Raw genomic sequence first — 16866 nt, forward strand, 5'->3', positions numbered from 1 at the left:
AAAAGTCATTTAAAACTGCTTGCGGTTTTAATGTAATATCTGGTTCCGGCAATACGGATGAAAATCATTGAGAAAAATGGCATGGGTAGCCAGCCCCCTTGCCCATTACCAACCCCTTTGGGCCTTGTATGGATATTAAGGGGAAACCCTTACCCAAATTAAAAAAGGAAAGGAGTGGGGCCCCCAGGCCCTATATACTCACAACAGCAGTATACAAGCGGTGCAAACAAGACAGGGACTGTGTAGGTTTGTTGTGTTAAGTAGAATTTGTTTGTAATTTTGAACTGGTACATTTTAAAAGTGTAGCTCCAGTCAAAAAATCTATTTTTAAGATTTTTGGAAAACATAGGGAAGGGTTATCACCCCTGTATAATTTGTTTGGACGTCCGTCTTTTTTCATCTCACTTCCTGTTGTCTCCTTCCGTTTTACATGCCATTGTTGAACAGTGGTAGAAAAATTGGGCCTTTGGTGGTTGTGGTGGTGGTGCTGGTGCCACAACACTATAAGTCCTCACAGTTACTCTCGGTGGGCGCAGGAAATATTATATCAAGAATTGTAATTATATGCCCCTGTTAAACAGAGGCTGAAAAATTGGGCTGCTGGCACTGGTGCTGGTGCCACGACACTGCAACCTCTACCATATACTCTAGTTGGAGTGCAGGAATGAGCCCTGCTGCAAAGCATTGCATCAAAAATTGTATTACATGCCCCTGTTAAACAGGGGCTAAAAAATTGGGCCTTAGGCACTGGTGCTGGTGCCACGACACTGCAACCTCTCCCATATACTCTATTTGGAGTGCAGGAATGAGCCCTGCTGCAAAGCATTGCACTCTAATTACACACCCCTGTTAAACAGGGGCTGAAAAATTGGGCTGGTGGCATCACCCAGAACTAAAAAAATGTTCTTCCAAGATATCAGAAGGATCATTGAGGAGGAAGAGGATAGTCAGTCAACATAACAGGACAGTCACTCAGCATCATCATAGGCAGTCTTGAAGGGATGTGTCACGTACCTGGTATGAGAGCCCAGAATGCAGGGAGCGGCTTCTCGTAAGCCTCTGGCTCGAGAACCCCTGAAGGTGGGAACAGGAATTCAAGAGTTCAGAGGGCACAAGTGTCAGGCTGGTGTAGGGCAGATCCGGACCAGCAGTAGCAAGGGATCCACAGAGGCACTGGATAGAAGACACCCGGCAGGCAGGTAGGAACGTGGACGACAGCGGGCACAGGTAGATGGCTGGAACAGCTGGAGGCAGTCAGCAGATGGCATCAGGCACAGGCTTTCAGACTGGAACAGCAGGTGGCAGTCAACAGAGTCGAGTACAAGCCGGGTCGGTAACAGGCGGGCAACAACGGTACACAGGAAGAGGCAGAGACGTAGTCAGACAGGCAGGAGGTCGGTGGCAGGCAGCAAGCAAACGTAGTCAGGAACAGGCCGGGCAACAGGAATCAGAAGCAGCAGATAGCAGAATCACCGGACACGCTGTAGACTGGACAGCAAGGAGGCACAAAAACGGTCGCACGGCGAGTCTGCGGGCCCCGCGGGGAACCGTGCGCCCGTTCGTGACCCCGCGCACCCGAGTGCATCCGTTCGCACCACCGCGCACCCGCGTGCGCCCGTTCGTACCATCGCGCACCCGCGTGCGCCCGTTCGTACCATCGCGCACCCGCGTGCGCCCGTTCGTACCAACGCGCACCCGCGTGCGCCCGTTCGTGCTAACGCTCACCCAAGGACACCGACAAGTTCTCAGCAAGGGAATCCTGCGGGCAGGTCTCCCATGTGCCATTGGATCACCGGGACGACCATGACATTGCCCCCCCAAGGGGCAGCTTCCGGATGCCCAACTGTGCCATCTTACCCGGATGGGACCTTTTAAAGGCAAGGATCAATCTTTTCGCATGGATGTTAGATTCCGGTTCCCAGGAATTTTCCTCAGGCCCATACCCCTTCCATTTTACCAGAAACTGAGTCTGATTACGTCTCTTTAACCAGTCTAAAATGGATTCAACCTCGTATTCGATTTCTCCATCGATAATCACAGGTTCCGGAGGACTGGCATTTCGGTTGGCAAAAGAATCCGGAACTGCGGGTTTGAGTAGGGATACATGAAAAACTGGATGGATCCGAAATGATTCTGGAAGCTTCAGTTCAAAAGCCACACTATTCAACTTCCTCATAATCGGAAAAGGACCCACAAACCTTTGACCCAGTTTCTTAGACGGGCAGGCCAGCTTTAGGTTCAAGGTGGACAACCAGACCTGATCCCCGACCTTGAGATGAAGTTCCCCCCTTCTCTTCCTATCAAACACCTCCTTATTGTAGTTCTGTGTTTTGGTCAAAGTCTCTTGCAGAAGCTTATTGTTTGCTTTGAAGAAGTTGAGGTCTTCTTGTACAGCCGGTACCGGACATTCGGGGAGGTTGTTAGATAAGAACAGCGGGTGAAAGCGAAAATTTGCAAAAAACGGGGATTGCTTCGTGGCAGAATGAACAGAGTTGTTATATGCAAATTCAGCCAAGGGTAGAAGCGAAGCCCAGTCATTTTGAGAGAACGAAGAAAAGCAGCGCAGATATTGCTCCAGCGTCTGATTCGTCCTCTCAGTTTGGCCATTGCTCTGGGGATGATAGGCCAAGGAGAAGCAGAGTTCAATCGTCAGGGCCCCGCAGAGCGCTCTCCAGAACTTGGAGGTGAACTGCACCCCCCTATCTGATGTGATATTAGCGGGGATGCCGTGGAGCCTCACAATCTCCCTGATGAAAGTCTTGGCAGTCTCTGCGGCCGAGGGAGTGCCCTTCATAGGCAAAAAGTGCGTAATTTTAGAGAGCCTATCCACCACTACAAAGATTGTGGAATAATCCTCTGAAGGTGGCAACCCAACGATAAAGTCCATGGAGATCATCCTCCATGGTCTATCCGGGACGGGTAACGGCTTCAGCAGGCCCCAAGCTCTCGACTTGCTGCCCTTGTTCCGAATGCAAGTGGTACATGCCTCCACATATTCCCTGCAATCCTTCTTCATCTGTGGCCACCAGAACGTACGTTGAAGCAGTTCCATGGTCTTATGTACCCCAAAATGGCCAGCCAACAAATGGTCATGACAGGACCTCAGAACCAAGACTCGCACCTCCTGAGGAATGTAGATCTTATCCTTGTACCAAAGGAGATCATCCCTGGATAGTAGAGGAGTGTCATGGGGAAGAACAGTACCTGTGGAAGCCTGCTTGATTTGAGACAGTAAGTCCCCCTGGAGCAAGAGGAAGTTCCCTGAAGAGAGGATGGTGTCCGGGGACGAAGGACTTTCTGGTTCGCTATACATGCAGGACAGGGCGTCGGGTTTGGTGTTCTTAGATCCTGGACGGTAGGTGATATGGAACGAAAATCGAGTGAAAAAGAGTGCCCACCTGGCCTGTCGTGGTTTCAGTCTTTAAGCAGTCTTTAGATATTCTAAATTTTTATGGTCGGTATAAACAAGGATCGGGTGGGTGGCACCCTCAAGAAGATAGCGCCATTCTTCGAGTGCCGCCTTAATCGCCAGTAGCTCACGATCACCAACGTCATAATTTCTTTCCGCCTCAGATAGCTTGCGAGAGAAGAAAGCGACCGGGTGCAGAAGAGACTTAGGCCCCTGTCTCTGGGAAAGCACTGCCCCGACCGCTATTTCTGAGGCATCCACCTCTAGGATATATGGCAGAGTTGAGTCGGGTGCTTTAGGACTGAGGCTGATACAAACAAGTCTTTCAGGGTTTTAAAGGCCTCCTGCGCTTCGGAAGTCCATTGGAACTTTTGACCCTGTTTGGTCAGTCCGGTGATGGGGGAAATGATGGAGGAAAACCCCTTAATGAACTTCCTGTAAAAATTAGCGAACCCCACAAATCGTTGGACCCCCTTTTTGTCAGAAGGAGCAGGCCAGTCCTGGATAGCAGAAATTTTCTGGGGATCCATCTCAATTCCTTCCACTGAGATGATCAGACCGAGGAACTGGATGCTTCGTTGCTCGAAGACGCACTTTTCAGGCTTGGCATACAGACCGTGAAGACAGAGTCGAGCTAAGATGTTCTTTACATGTTCCCGGTGTTCAGCTAGAGTGGAGGAAAAAATCTAAATATCGTCCAGATAGATAATTACAAACAGATCAAGGTAGTCTCTGAAAATGTCGTTTACAAAGTGTTGGAATGTGGCAGGGGCGTTGCACAAACCAAAAGGCATAACTAAATATTCAAAGTGCCCGAAACGAGTACGGAAGGCAGTCTTCCATTCATCACCCTTCCGAATGCGGACGAGGTTGTAGGCACCCCGAAGATCCAACTTGGAAAATACTTCAGCTGATCCCAGTCTCTGAAAAAGTTCGGGCACTAATGGCAGGGGGTAACGGTTTTAATAGTGACTTTAATAAGTGCCCGATAATCCACACATGGGCGCAGGGAATGGTCCTTCTTTTCAACGAAAAAGATCCCTGCACCCGCCGGGGAGGTGGAAGGTCGAATGAATCCCTTCTCCAGGTTGTCGTCCAAATAGGATCTCAGGGTCCCCAATTCCATTTCAGATAATGGAAAAATTCTTCCGAAAGGAATCTCTGCCCCAGGAAGCAATTCTATCGGACAGTCATATGGCCTCTGTGGAGGTAGGGTTTCAGTGCCCTTCTTACTAAACACATCCAAGAAGTTGTGATAGTCCTTGGGTACATCTTGTCAGACCTCAGCATCCGTTTCCAAGCAGAGTAGGGAAGAAGAGTCCTTGTTGACAACCAGAAAACAATGCTGAAGGCAGTAAGCTGAAGGAAACTCGATTCTTCCTGTGATCCAATTAATGCGTGGGTTGTGAGCTCTCAACCAAGGCATGCCTAGTATGACAGGAAACAGAGGAGACTTGATAACATCTAGGCACAAAAGCTCCTGGTGAGTCCCAGCAATGGTAGCAAGCAGCGGAGAAGTCTCCTGAGTCACTGGTCCAGACTTAAGAGTTGAGCCATCGGCCAGATACACCGAAAGTCCTCTCACCCTAGGCCGAAGAGGAATGTTATTCTTTAAGGCGAAGGACAAATCCACAAAGCCACTACAAGCCCCGGAGTCAATTATTACGTTGGTTTGGATATTCCCTCCTGGGAGCTGCAAAAGAATAGGTACAGCCAAATGAGAAGTGTTACTCGACAAAACGGGGCAGGAGAGATGGAAAAGCACTTACGAAGTTTAGCAGGGCAAGTGCGAACAAAATGTCCAGGTTCTCCGCAGTAGAGACAAAGGTTGCCGGCCCGGCAATGTTGGCGTTCCTCGGGTGTCAAAGATGGCCGGAGCAACCCCAGCTGCATGGGTTCCGAAGAGTCCGGTGCGGCCGTGGCAGGAGGGGCCGAATGGGTGGAGCTTAGCACGCGTGGTAACATCCAAACGGGACGAGAGGTTGTGGAAGAACGCTCCAGGCGACGCTCTCTTAGGCGTCTGTCTATTTGAACAGATAGGTCTATGAGGGCTTCCAGGGTCTCAGGGGTACCCACTTGGGCCAGTTCGTCTTTCAAAGACTCTGAAAGGCCCATGCGAAACTGGTATCGTAAAGCAGAGTTATTCCAGTCCGTGTCGGAGCTCCAGCGTCTAAATTCCGACACATAATCCTCCACGGGCCTGCGACCTTGTTGTAGTGCGTGTAAAGCTGCCTCTGCGGTGGCAGCTAGCTGAGGGTCCTCATACAACCGCAACATCGCTAGAAAAAAGGCATTCAGGGTATCTAGAGATGGGTCCTTCTGTTCCAGGAGATGGTGGGCCCAGGCCTGGGGTTCGTCTGTCAGCAGGGAAATGACAAACCCCACTTTGGTTGCCTCGAGAGAGAAAGTCCTTGGTTGCAAGGCGAAAAAGAGTTCGCAGGAATTACGAAAAGCTCTGAATTTATTCCGGTTGCCAGAGAATCGTTCCGGAGTAGGTACCCTAGGTTCGGGCGGCATCATCACCACCGAAGGTGGAGCAGAAGATCCGGAGATGGCTGGCGTGGTAGCAGATAGGGCCTGGACACGTTCCTCCAGTCGGCCGTAACCTTCCTGCAGGTTCTTCACCGCCTGGGTAAGTCCAGCTAAGTGGCGGCAGAGCTCGTCCATAGGGGAGGCTCCCTGCGTGGGCTCGGACATGGCTGTCCAGTACTGTCAAGTACCTGGTATGAGAGCCCAGAATGCAGGGAGCGGCTTCTCGTAAGCCTCTGGCTCAAGAACCCCTGAAGGTGGGAACAGGAATTCAAGAGTTCAGAGGGCACAAGTGCCAGGCTGGTGTAGGGCAGATCCGGACCAGCAGTAGCAAGGGATCCACAGAGGCACTGGATAGAAGACACCCGGCAGGCAGGTAGGAACGTGGACGACAGCGGGCACAGGTAGATGGCTGGAACAGCTGGAGGCAGTCAGCAGATGGCAGCAGGCACAGGCTTTCAGACTGGAACAGCAGGAGGCAGTCAGCAGATGGCAGCAGGCACAGGCTATCAGACTGGAACAGCAGGTGGCAGTCAACAGAGTCAAGTACAAGCCGGGTCGGTAACAGGCGGGCAACAACGGTACACAGGAAGAGGCAGAGACGTAGTCAGACATGCAGGAGGTCGGGGGCAGGCAGCAAGCAAACGTAGTCAGGAACAGGCCGGGCAACAGGAATCAGAAGCAGCAGATAGCAGATAGCAGAATCACCGGACAGGCTGTAGACTGGACAGCAAGGAGGCACAGTGGCAGATTCCTTAAGTAGCCCTTTGGGGGCCAAAAACACGGCGAGTCTGCGCGCCCCCGCGGGTAACCGTGCGCCCGTTCGTGACCCCGCGCACCCGCGTGCGTCTGGTCGCACCATCGCGCACCCGCGTGCGCCCGTTCGCACCATCGCGCACCCGCATGCGCCCGTTCGTACCATCGCGCACCCGCGTGCGCCCGTTCGTGCCAACACGCACCCGTGTGCGTCCGTTCGCACTAACGCGCACCCAAGGATACCGACAAGTTCTCAGCAAGGGAATCCTGTGGGCAGGTCTCCCATGTGCCATTGGATCACCGGGACGACCATGACAGGATGTGACATTTAAAAAAAAATGATTCGGTTACATCAACTTCAGGTGCTTGGTAGCTAGTGGTGATCCAAGACTGATTCATCTTTATGAAGGTCAGTCGATCAACCGAGTCGGTGGACAGGCACACCCTGTGATCGGTAACAAAGCCACCAGCAGCACTGAAGGTGCGTTCTGAAAGAACGCTGGATGCAGGATAGGCCAGTAGCTCAATTGCATACTGTGCAAGCTCTGGCCAGTGATCCATCCTCAAGACCCAGTAAGCCAGAGGATTTTCAGTGGGAAAGGTGTCCAAGTTTGACCTTGCCCCTAGGTATTCCTGCACTATCAGTAAATCAGACGCTGGCGCTGGTTGCTGGAACTGATCATACTTTGGGGCTGCGGACGAAAAAATTGTCTGAACGCATCGGTCAGACGGCCACCTTCTCCACCGCTCCTTCTGTGACTGACCGAAGCCTCAGCAAAACATTGTCCAGGACCAGGAGTTTGTAACCTCCCAGTCTCTGGGAATACATTGCACAGACCTTTCTGCACGGCCTCCCAGAGATGTCTCATCCTCTGCTCCCTCTTCGATGGCAAGATAAGGTCCGTAACCTTATCCTTGTACCGTGGATCAAGGAGAGTGGCCAGCCAGTAATGGTCCCTCTCCTTGATCCGAAGAATACAAGGATCCTTCCGCAGGCTTTGCAGGATCAGGGAGGCCATGCAGCGTAGGTTAGCTGAGGCATTCGGTCCGGAGTCCTCTGGGTCACTAAAGACAACATGATCCGCAGCCACCTCCTCCCAGCCACGTACAAGTCCACATGTTTCTTGGGACTGTAAATCATCCCTAAAAGACTGCTGCTGCTGATGCTGAGTGCCAGGCTCCACCTCTATGCTCCTTCTCCTCCTCCTCCTCCTCTTCCTGTGTGATGGGTGGGACAGCAGGAACACTGTCTGGATAAAGGGGGCCTTGAGAGGCAAGGAAGTCCTCCTCTTCCTGCCTCTGTTCTGCCTCAAGTGCCCTGTCCATTATACCATGCAGCGTATGCTTCAACAGGTGGACAAGTGGTACAGTGTCACTGATGCATGCACTGTCACTGCTCACCATCCTCGTGGCCTCCTCAAATGGTGACAGGACAGTGCATGCATCCCTGATCATGCCCCACTGGAGTGGTGAGAAAAAAACAAGCTCCCCTGACCCTGTCCTGGTGCCATAGTCACACAGGTACTCATTGATGGCTCTCTGCTGCGTGTGCAGCCACTGCAGCATGGCCAACGTTGAGTTCCACCCGGTGGGCATGACACATATAAGGCGGTTCTTGGGCAGGTTCAACTCCTTTTGGAGCTCAGCCAGCCGAGCACTGGCATTAAATGATCAGTGGAAATGCACACAGACTTTCCTGGCCTGCCTCAGGACATCCTGTAAGCCCGGGTAGCTACCCAAGAACCGCTGCACCACCAGGTTAAGGACATGAGCCACACAGGGCACATGGGTCAGTTGTCCCTGTTGGAGGGCGGAGAGGAGGTTGGTGCCATTGTCGCAAACCACTATTCCTGGCTTAAGCCGGCGTGGTGTCAACCACCTCTCGGCCTGCCCCTGCAGAGCTGACAAAATATCTGCCCCAGTGTGGCTCCTGTCCCCCTAAACAAACTAGCGCAAGCACAGCATGGCATCTTTTTGCCTGCGTACTTGTGTAGCCCCTTGAATGCTTACGGAGCACCGCTGGTTCCGAGGACAGAGCACTGGAAGAGGCCATGGAGGAAGAAGAAGAGGAGGGGGTGGAGGAGAGAGGTGTGTCACAACCAGTAGTAGCATTTTGGAGGCGTGGTGGCGAAACAACCTCCAACACTACTGCACCTTGTCCTGCATCCTTCCCAGCTGCCATAAGAGTGACCCAATGGGCTGTGAAAGATAGGTAACGTCCCTGTCAATGCCTGCTGGACCATGAGTCAGCTGTAATATGCACCTTACCGCTGACCGCCCTGTCCAGCGAGGCAAGGACATTGCCTTCCACATGCCGGTAGAGAGCCGAAATCGCCTTCCGTGAGAAAAAGTGGCGTTTGGGGACCTGCCACTGATGAAACGCACATTGCACAAATTCACGTAAGGGGGCCAAGTCTACCAACTGAAAAGGCAGCAGTTGAAGTGCTAGCAATTTAGCCAAGTTAGCATTCAACTGCTGGGCATGTGGATGGCTGGGAGTGAACTTCTTTCGACCAGCAGCTGGGGCAGTTTTGCCTGCTACAATCAGACGTGGGTGTACTGCTAGCAGAGTGCCCGCAATTACTTGGCTGTGACACACCTAATTCTACACCTTCAATCCTCTCAGTGCAAGTTTCAGAGAGGACTGAAGGTCTAGTGGGGTTGGAGATCCCAGCTGATGAGGAGCAAGGAGAGTCCGCTTTGTTCTTTGGTGTGGGTCTTTAAGGTATGCTTGCCAATGAGCTGCATGGCAGGTCAACATATGTCTGGTCAAGCATGTGGTGCCCAAGCGGCTGATGTTTTGGCCACATGAGATACGCTTGAGACATATGTTGCAAATAGCAGCGGTGCGATCTGATGTACTCGTCTCAAAAAAGGCCCACACCAAAGAACTTTTGGAATAACGCACAGAGGCAGCGCCCTGCACAGGCGGAGCTCTGCGATGTGGTTCAGTCGGTGTGCTGCCCCTAAGCTGGCACCCGGAGGGCATCCTGCCTCGTTGGAGATATGCCTCCTCCTCCTCTCTCCTATTAGGAACCCACATGTCAGTGACCTCGTCATCCCCTCCCTCTTCATCACTGGAGCAAACCTGGCAGTATGCTGCAGCTGGTGTAACATGACTGCCAGATTGCTGTCCTTCTTGAGCATCCCCTCTCTCTGCACTCACACTACTGCCTTCCTCTAGCTGGGTATCATCATCAGAGCCTTCAAAACGCTGGGAATCCTCCTGGAGGACGTACCCAACACTGTGCTCAAACAGTTTGGGGGACTCCTCAGGAGGATATGGTGGGTCTGGGGAAGGAGTGACTGATGATAACATTGAGACGAGGGAAGAGGATGCGTTGGCAGCTGCTTTGCTAGTACCGTGAGCCTGGGTGAGAGAGGATGAGGAGGATGAAGAGGGCTTGGTCATCCACTCTGCCAAGTCTTCGGCATGATGCTTCTCAACATGTCCAGCTGCCGAAAATAAGGACAAGTGTGTCCCATGGCCACGTGCTGATGACGATGCACCACATCCACGACCAGCACTGTTGTCTCTAGACACAGAGCCTACTTGCCCTCTTTTATTGGCTCATGACTGTCTGCCTCTCCTTGTTGGCCTTCCAGACATAGTAATGGCCTGCAGGGAGATGGGAAAACCAGAAATTGGGTAGTGTATTTTGTGCTGGAGGCACACAACACCCACTAACTCCTGCAGATGCCTGTATGAGCGAACACCAGCAATAAAGGGTAGATACAGGTGTATACTGTGCTGTGCTGTAGGCACACAACACCCACTAACTCCTGCAGATGCCTGTATGAGAGAACACCAGCAATAAAGGGTAGATACAGGTGTATACTGTGCTGTGCTGTGCTGTAGGCACACAACACCCACTAACTCCTGCAGATGCCTGTATGAGAGATCACCAGCAATAAAGGGTAGATACAGGTGTATACTGTGCTGGAGGCACACAACACCCACCAACTCCTGCAGATGCCTGTATGAGAGAACACAAGCAATAAAGGGTAGATACAGGTGTATACTGTGCTGGAGGCACACAACACCCACTAACTCCTGCAGATGCCTGTATGAGAGAACACAAGCAATAAAGGGTAGATACAGGTGTATACTGTGCTGAAGGCACACAACACCCACTAACTCCTGCAGATGCCTGAGAAAAGAACACACTGTCCCTGTCTATCTAGCTCTTTCCCTGCACGCCGGAACACACTACACAAGGCCACTGCGCTGGTGGCCTTATATAGTGTGGGGCGTGTACGTTCGGCTCGAACACCAAGCTCATCCCTACTGATGGAGTAGAAATAAAAGTCAATTAGTTGTCAGTAACAATATAAATATTCTTAGGTATGTTTTGCGCTGCCTAAATGTGTGTTTGGCAAGTAAGGCTAAGGATGTGTTGAACTGCACAAGCAACAGCCCTCCCCTGTGTATGGTGAACCATACCAGCAGCATAGCCTGTCCCTGTACACAGTGCAGGGAAATGGGCATTGGTGGATAGTTCATGAATTTTTATCAACAATAATTGTTCCAGGTCGGTAACTTACTGTATTGGAACAAATACAATCTGCATAACTGTTGTTTTTCCTTCTATACATGTACTATATAATAGCAGGTGATAGACTCCCACCTTACTGCATGGTATGAATAACAATCTGGTCCACAATTTGATCTGCTCCTAGACATATGCAAAGTCAGGTATTAATGGAAGCAGACAACTATCCACAGGCAAGCAGCATGTCTTTGGAGTGTGGAAGGAACCGGAGTACCTGGAGGAAACCCATGGCAAATCCAGTCAGGTGGTGTTGTGGTTGGAATTAGAACCAATGACCCTAGTGTTAGGCCGCGTACACACGCGGGGACTGTTCGCTCAACTTTGTCCGCTGAACAGTGTTTCGGCGGACAGTCCGCTCGTGTGTGGGCTTTCAGCGGACAGTTTCAGCGGACAGTCTGCTGAACAAAGTTTTTCGGAAATTCCGAAAAACTGTCCGCTGAAACTTTGTTTCAGCGAACAGTCCCCTCGTGTGTAGGCTTGTTCGTCAAACTAAGTTCCGCGCATGCTCAGAAAGGATTTACACGCCGAAGTTTGCATTGCAGTGTATAGGACGTCGTTTTCTAGTCCCGTCGTACGTGCCGTTCACGTCATCGCGCACGGTTTCAGCGGACTGTTCGTTCGTCGTGTGTGGCCAAGTCCGCCCATGCTAATTTTGAGCGGACTGTCCGCTGAAACTGTTTGACGGACAAAGTTGAGCGAACAGTCCCCGCGTGTGTACGCGGCCTTACTAGACAAAAAGACTAACCACTTTTCCACTGTGCTGCCCCACTAGTGATACTCTAGCAGTGTGATAAAGACGGTGCCTACTGTCAGACTTAGGCCGCGTACACACGCGGGGACTGTTCGCTGAAACTTTGTTCGTCAAACAGTTGCCGCAACAGTCCGCTCAAAATTTGCATGAGCGGACTTGCCCACACACGGCACTTTTTGAGCGGACTGTTTCAGCGAACTGTTTGCCAAACAGTTTGCTCAACTTTTGAAATGAACGGACTCGCCCACGTAAGGCGGAGGCAAGTCCGCCCATTTCGAGCGCGTGTACAGGTAGGCGGGTCCCGCGAAGGAGACGTCGCGGGCACCGCCGCCTGGAATGGACTTAAAGGGACACCCAACGCCGAAAAAAATCGGCGTGGGGGTTCCCCCAAAGTCCACAACAGACCCTTGTCCGAGCACGCTACCCGGCCGGCCAGGAAAGGGGGGGCGAGCGAGCGCGCCCCCCCCCTGAGCCGTACCAGGCCGCGTGCCCTCAACATGGGGGGTGCCTTGGGGAAGGGGGGCCGCGCGGCCCCCCCACCCCAAAGCACCTTGTCCCCATGTTGATGAGGACAAGGGCCTCTTCCCGACAACCCTGGCCGTTGGTTGTCGGGGTCTGCGGGTGGGGGGCTTATCGGAATCCGGGAGCCCCCTTTAATAAGGGGGCTCCCGGATGTCATGATGACAGTCATGAAGTAAACTGGGAAATTGGGTTGTATAGAGGCAGTTTAACCACTCTATGTCTGTATGTCTATAACTGAAGACTTAAACCGGTTGTATACCCGGACAATTTTTTTTATTTTTTTAAAAACCTGTAAGGCAAAAGGCATAATGAGCTAGTATGCACCGTATACTAGCTCATATAAAATATCTTAGAATGAGGCGTCGGCAGGTGATCCTGGTCACTGCCGAGGAAGCTGACATTTCCCCTCAATGTGTCTTCCGCGTTCGCGGCTCCGACACTGTGAGTGGCCGGAGCCACAATGTCCGACCTTCGCAATGCATGCAGCGCAGACATCAGCGGCTGCATGCAAAGTGAATATCACCTAAACTGTACATGTTTAGGAGATAATCATTTTACCTACAGGTAAGTCTTGTTATAGGTTTACCTGTAGGTAATAATATAAAAAAAGGGTGTACAACCACTTTAAAGTGGATGTAAACCCTAACATATACCCAGTGAAGTGAACAGCCTCAGATGATACACAAAGATGAAACAAATATCCCTACATAAGTTTTGCATGCATATCTGCTGTCTTCATCTGAATATATCCTTTAGAATGTGCTCTTGGTGTTAAAGTTTTTCTCTTTCTGGTTACCACTGGGAGTGGATTATTGGCATATAGCCAAGACAGCTGATTGGAGGAAAGGCACACACACCCCCTCTTCTCATAGGTAAAGAAAGAAAGGAATGTGAAGAGGTCTGCTCTTAGACAGCAAACTGACTGCTAATCTATGTATAGAAACCTCCCCCAACACACACTTCTATCTCTCTTCTCGCAGAATGTGTGAGAAGTTATCAGGCTGATAACAGAGCTACAGAGCAAGAGACAGCTACAGAACTTAGTTCTTTGGAGAGAGACAAGAAAACACTGCAGATATATGTGCCCAGCTCAATTTTCATGAATCGGGTTTACATCCACTTTAACCACTTGGGATCCGTGCTATTGCAAAATGATGGCAATAGCGCGGACCCACATTTTCGGGACTACGTCTATTGACGTAGTCCCGGTTACGAGCGGCCTGCGCGCCCCCTGAGGGGCGCGCGCGGCGCGCTCTGTGATCAAGGAGTCCGTGAGACTCGCCTGATCACCGATCCGTGTAAGGGGTCGATCCCGACCCCTTATCACGTGATCAGCTGTCAGCCAATGACAGCTGATCATGTGATAAAACGGAGCCGGTAATCGGCTAGTATTCCTCCTCGCGCTGACAGCGCGAGGAGAAAAAAAAAAAGCCGATCGCCGGCGGCCGTGTTCGGGACATCAGTCCCGATCACGGCCAGCAATTTAAACGGACACCTGCCCCCTGCCAGTGCCCACCTGCCACCCGCAGTGCCATCCTGAAATAAAGTAAGTGCCCCCCTGTCAGTGCCACCCAGCAGTGCCCATAGTGCCCACAGTGCCACCCAGCAGTGCCCACAGTGCCACCCACAGTGCCACCCAGCAGTGCCAACCACAGTGCCACCCACAGTGCCACCCAAAATCTGCCTCAGGTGCTGCACCCCAGTGCCGCCCATCAGTGCCCAGCAGTGCCGCCCATCAGTGCCCAGCAGTGCCGCCCATCAGTGCCCAGCAGTGCCACCTATCAGAGCCACCTATCAGTGCCACCTATCAGTGCCCATCAGTCCCATCTATCTGTGGTACCTATCAGTGCCCATCCGTGCCACCCATCCGTGCCACTTATCCGTGCCACCCATCCGTGCCATCTTATCTGTGCCCATCTTTGCCCATCAGTGCCGCCTTATCTGTGCCCATCGGTGCCGCCTTATCTGTGCCTATTAGTGCCGCCTTAACTATGCCTATCAGTGCCCACCAATGCAGCCCATCAGTGCCCACCAATGCAGCCCATCAGTGCCCACCAATGCAGCCTATCAGTGCCGCCTAATCAGCGCACTTCAATGAAGGAGAAAAATGACCCGTTTGCAAAATTTTATAACAAACTATTAAAACATGATTTTTTTTTTTTTTTTTTTTGCATCTTTTTTTGTTTGTTTAGCAAAAAATAAAACTCCGAGCTGTAACTAAATACCACCAAAAGAAAGCTCTATTTGTGGGAAAAAAATGATAAAAATTTCATTTGGGTACAGTGTTGTATGACCGCGTAATTGTCACTCAAAGTGCATCAGCGCTGAAAGCTGAAAATTGGTCTGGGACTGAGGGGGGTTTAAGTGCCCAGTAAGCAAGTGGTTAAAGAGCAGGGTAAACCATTACCATACAGTACTCTGCTAGTAGTTTGGTTCTGATGAAAGTACAATGGTGAGGACCCAGCAACTTTAAGTCCGGAGGGTTCAATATTGAGTTGGCCTACCCTTTGCAGCTTCAACTCTTCTGGGAAGGATGTCCACAAGATTTAGGAGTGTCTATGGGAATGTTTGACCATTCTTCCAGAAGCGCATTTGTGAGGTCAAGTAGTAATGTGGACAAGAAGGCCAGGCTTGCAGTCTCCACCCTAATTCATCCCAAAGGTGTTCTATTGGGTTGACTTGTGCAAAATATAGAATACACCAGATGTCCCACCCAGCATGATCTGCTGGCCAGTGGCAATTGTGGAAGGAAGAGCCCAAATAAGTTGACGTGTTTCGAGGGATTTCCCCTCTTCTTAAGAGCTGAATTTGGAGTGCATACATACCAGAGTGTTTAACCCCTTTCCTGCCCAGGCCAATTTTCATCTATTAGCGCTGTCACTTTTTAAATGATAATTGCACGGTCATGCTATCCTGTACGCAAACAAAATGTGTTATCATTTTCTTCCCACAAATAGAGCTTTCTTTTGGTGGTATTTGATCACCTCTGCGTTTTTTATTTTTTGCTAAACAAATAAAAAAAGACAGAAATAAAAGGTTTTTCTTTGTTTCTGTTATAAAATGTTGTAAAAAAATAAGTTTTCTCCTTCACTGATGGGCACTGATAAGGCAGCACCAATCAGATGGCACTGATGAGGTGGCACTGATAGGCACTGATAAGCGGCACTGATGGCCATTGATAGAGGGCACTTATGGATGGCACTGATATGCAGCACTGATGTGTGGCACTGATAGGTGGCACTGATGGGCACTCATAGGTGGCACTGGTGGGCACTCAAAGGCTGCACTGATGGGTACTTATGGGTAGCACTGATAGGTGGCACTGCTGGACACTGATGGGTGGCACTGATAGATTGCATGGATAGGCATCACTGATGGCACTGGCAGGCAATATTAATGGGCACTGATTGGCATATGTTGGTCTAAGGTGGCATACCTATTGGTGTTCCTTTGTGGGCATCCCTGGTGGTCCTGGCAGCATCCCTGGTGGTCCTGGGCATCAATCTGCGTGGGGGCTGCTCTGATAAACAATCAGACCCCCCCCCCCCCCGCCAGGAGAGCCGCCGCCGATCAGCTCTCCTCTACTTGCGTCTGTCAGACACGAGTGAGGAAAAGCTGATAAATGGCTCTTCCTGTTTACATCGCAATCAGCTGTGATTGGACAAGTGGTTAAGTGGGGGGCCATGCTGATGGTTGCCAGATGGAAGGGCTGAAACCAGGAAATTTGGCCATGCTGTGCATTCTGGATGCTAGCCCTATGAAATGCAGACACTTCCGATGACACAGGATAGTGTCAAATACAGTCGTTAGGGCTAGGAAGCGGGATCCTCAACTATGGTAACCCACAAACAGCACTTCTGGGCTCCCAACATCATGGGGACATCCGAAAGCCATCCAGTTAATGTCCATGTGTGGGGGCGGGCCACAGCATGGCACATCTACAGATAGCTAAATCATTTGGTGGAGGCGGGATTATGGTGTGGGGTTGTTTTTCAGGGATTTTTCAGGTGGAGGAACTTGACTGGCCTGCACAGAGCCCTGACCTCAACCTGATAGAATACCTTTGGGATGAATTAGAGTGGAGACTGTGAGCCAGGCCTTCTCCACATCAGTGCCTGACCTCACAAATGCGCTTCTGGAAGAATGATCAAACATTCCCATAGACACACTCCTAAACCTTGTAGACAGCCTTCCCAGAAGAGTTGAAGCTGTTATTGCTGCAAAGGGTGTGCCAACACAATATTGAACACTGCGGACTAAGACTGGGATGCCATTAAAGTTACTGTGTGTGTAAAGGCAGACCCCCAGAAAAATTTTGCCCAGGGTCCAATCAATATTAAAGACGG

General features: G+C 51.1%; 1 protein-coding gene across 2 annotated transcripts in view; it reads left to right on the top strand.

Annotated features, from left to right (window-relative positions):
• Positions 1-16866, top strand: part of CPO (carboxypeptidase O) — a 200785-nt gene that overhangs the window by 92354 nt on the left and 91565 nt on the right. The window lies entirely within an intron of this gene.

The sequence above is a fragment of the Lithobates pipiens genome, unplaced genomic scaffold (genome assembly GCF_037356315.1).
Source record: "Lithobates pipiens isolate NorthernLeopardFrog02 unplaced genomic scaffold, aLitPip1_a1.2 Scaffold_22, whole genome shotgun sequence".
NCBI classification, from domain to species: domain Eukaryota; kingdom Metazoa; phylum Chordata; class Amphibia; order Anura; family Ranidae; genus Lithobates; species Lithobates pipiens.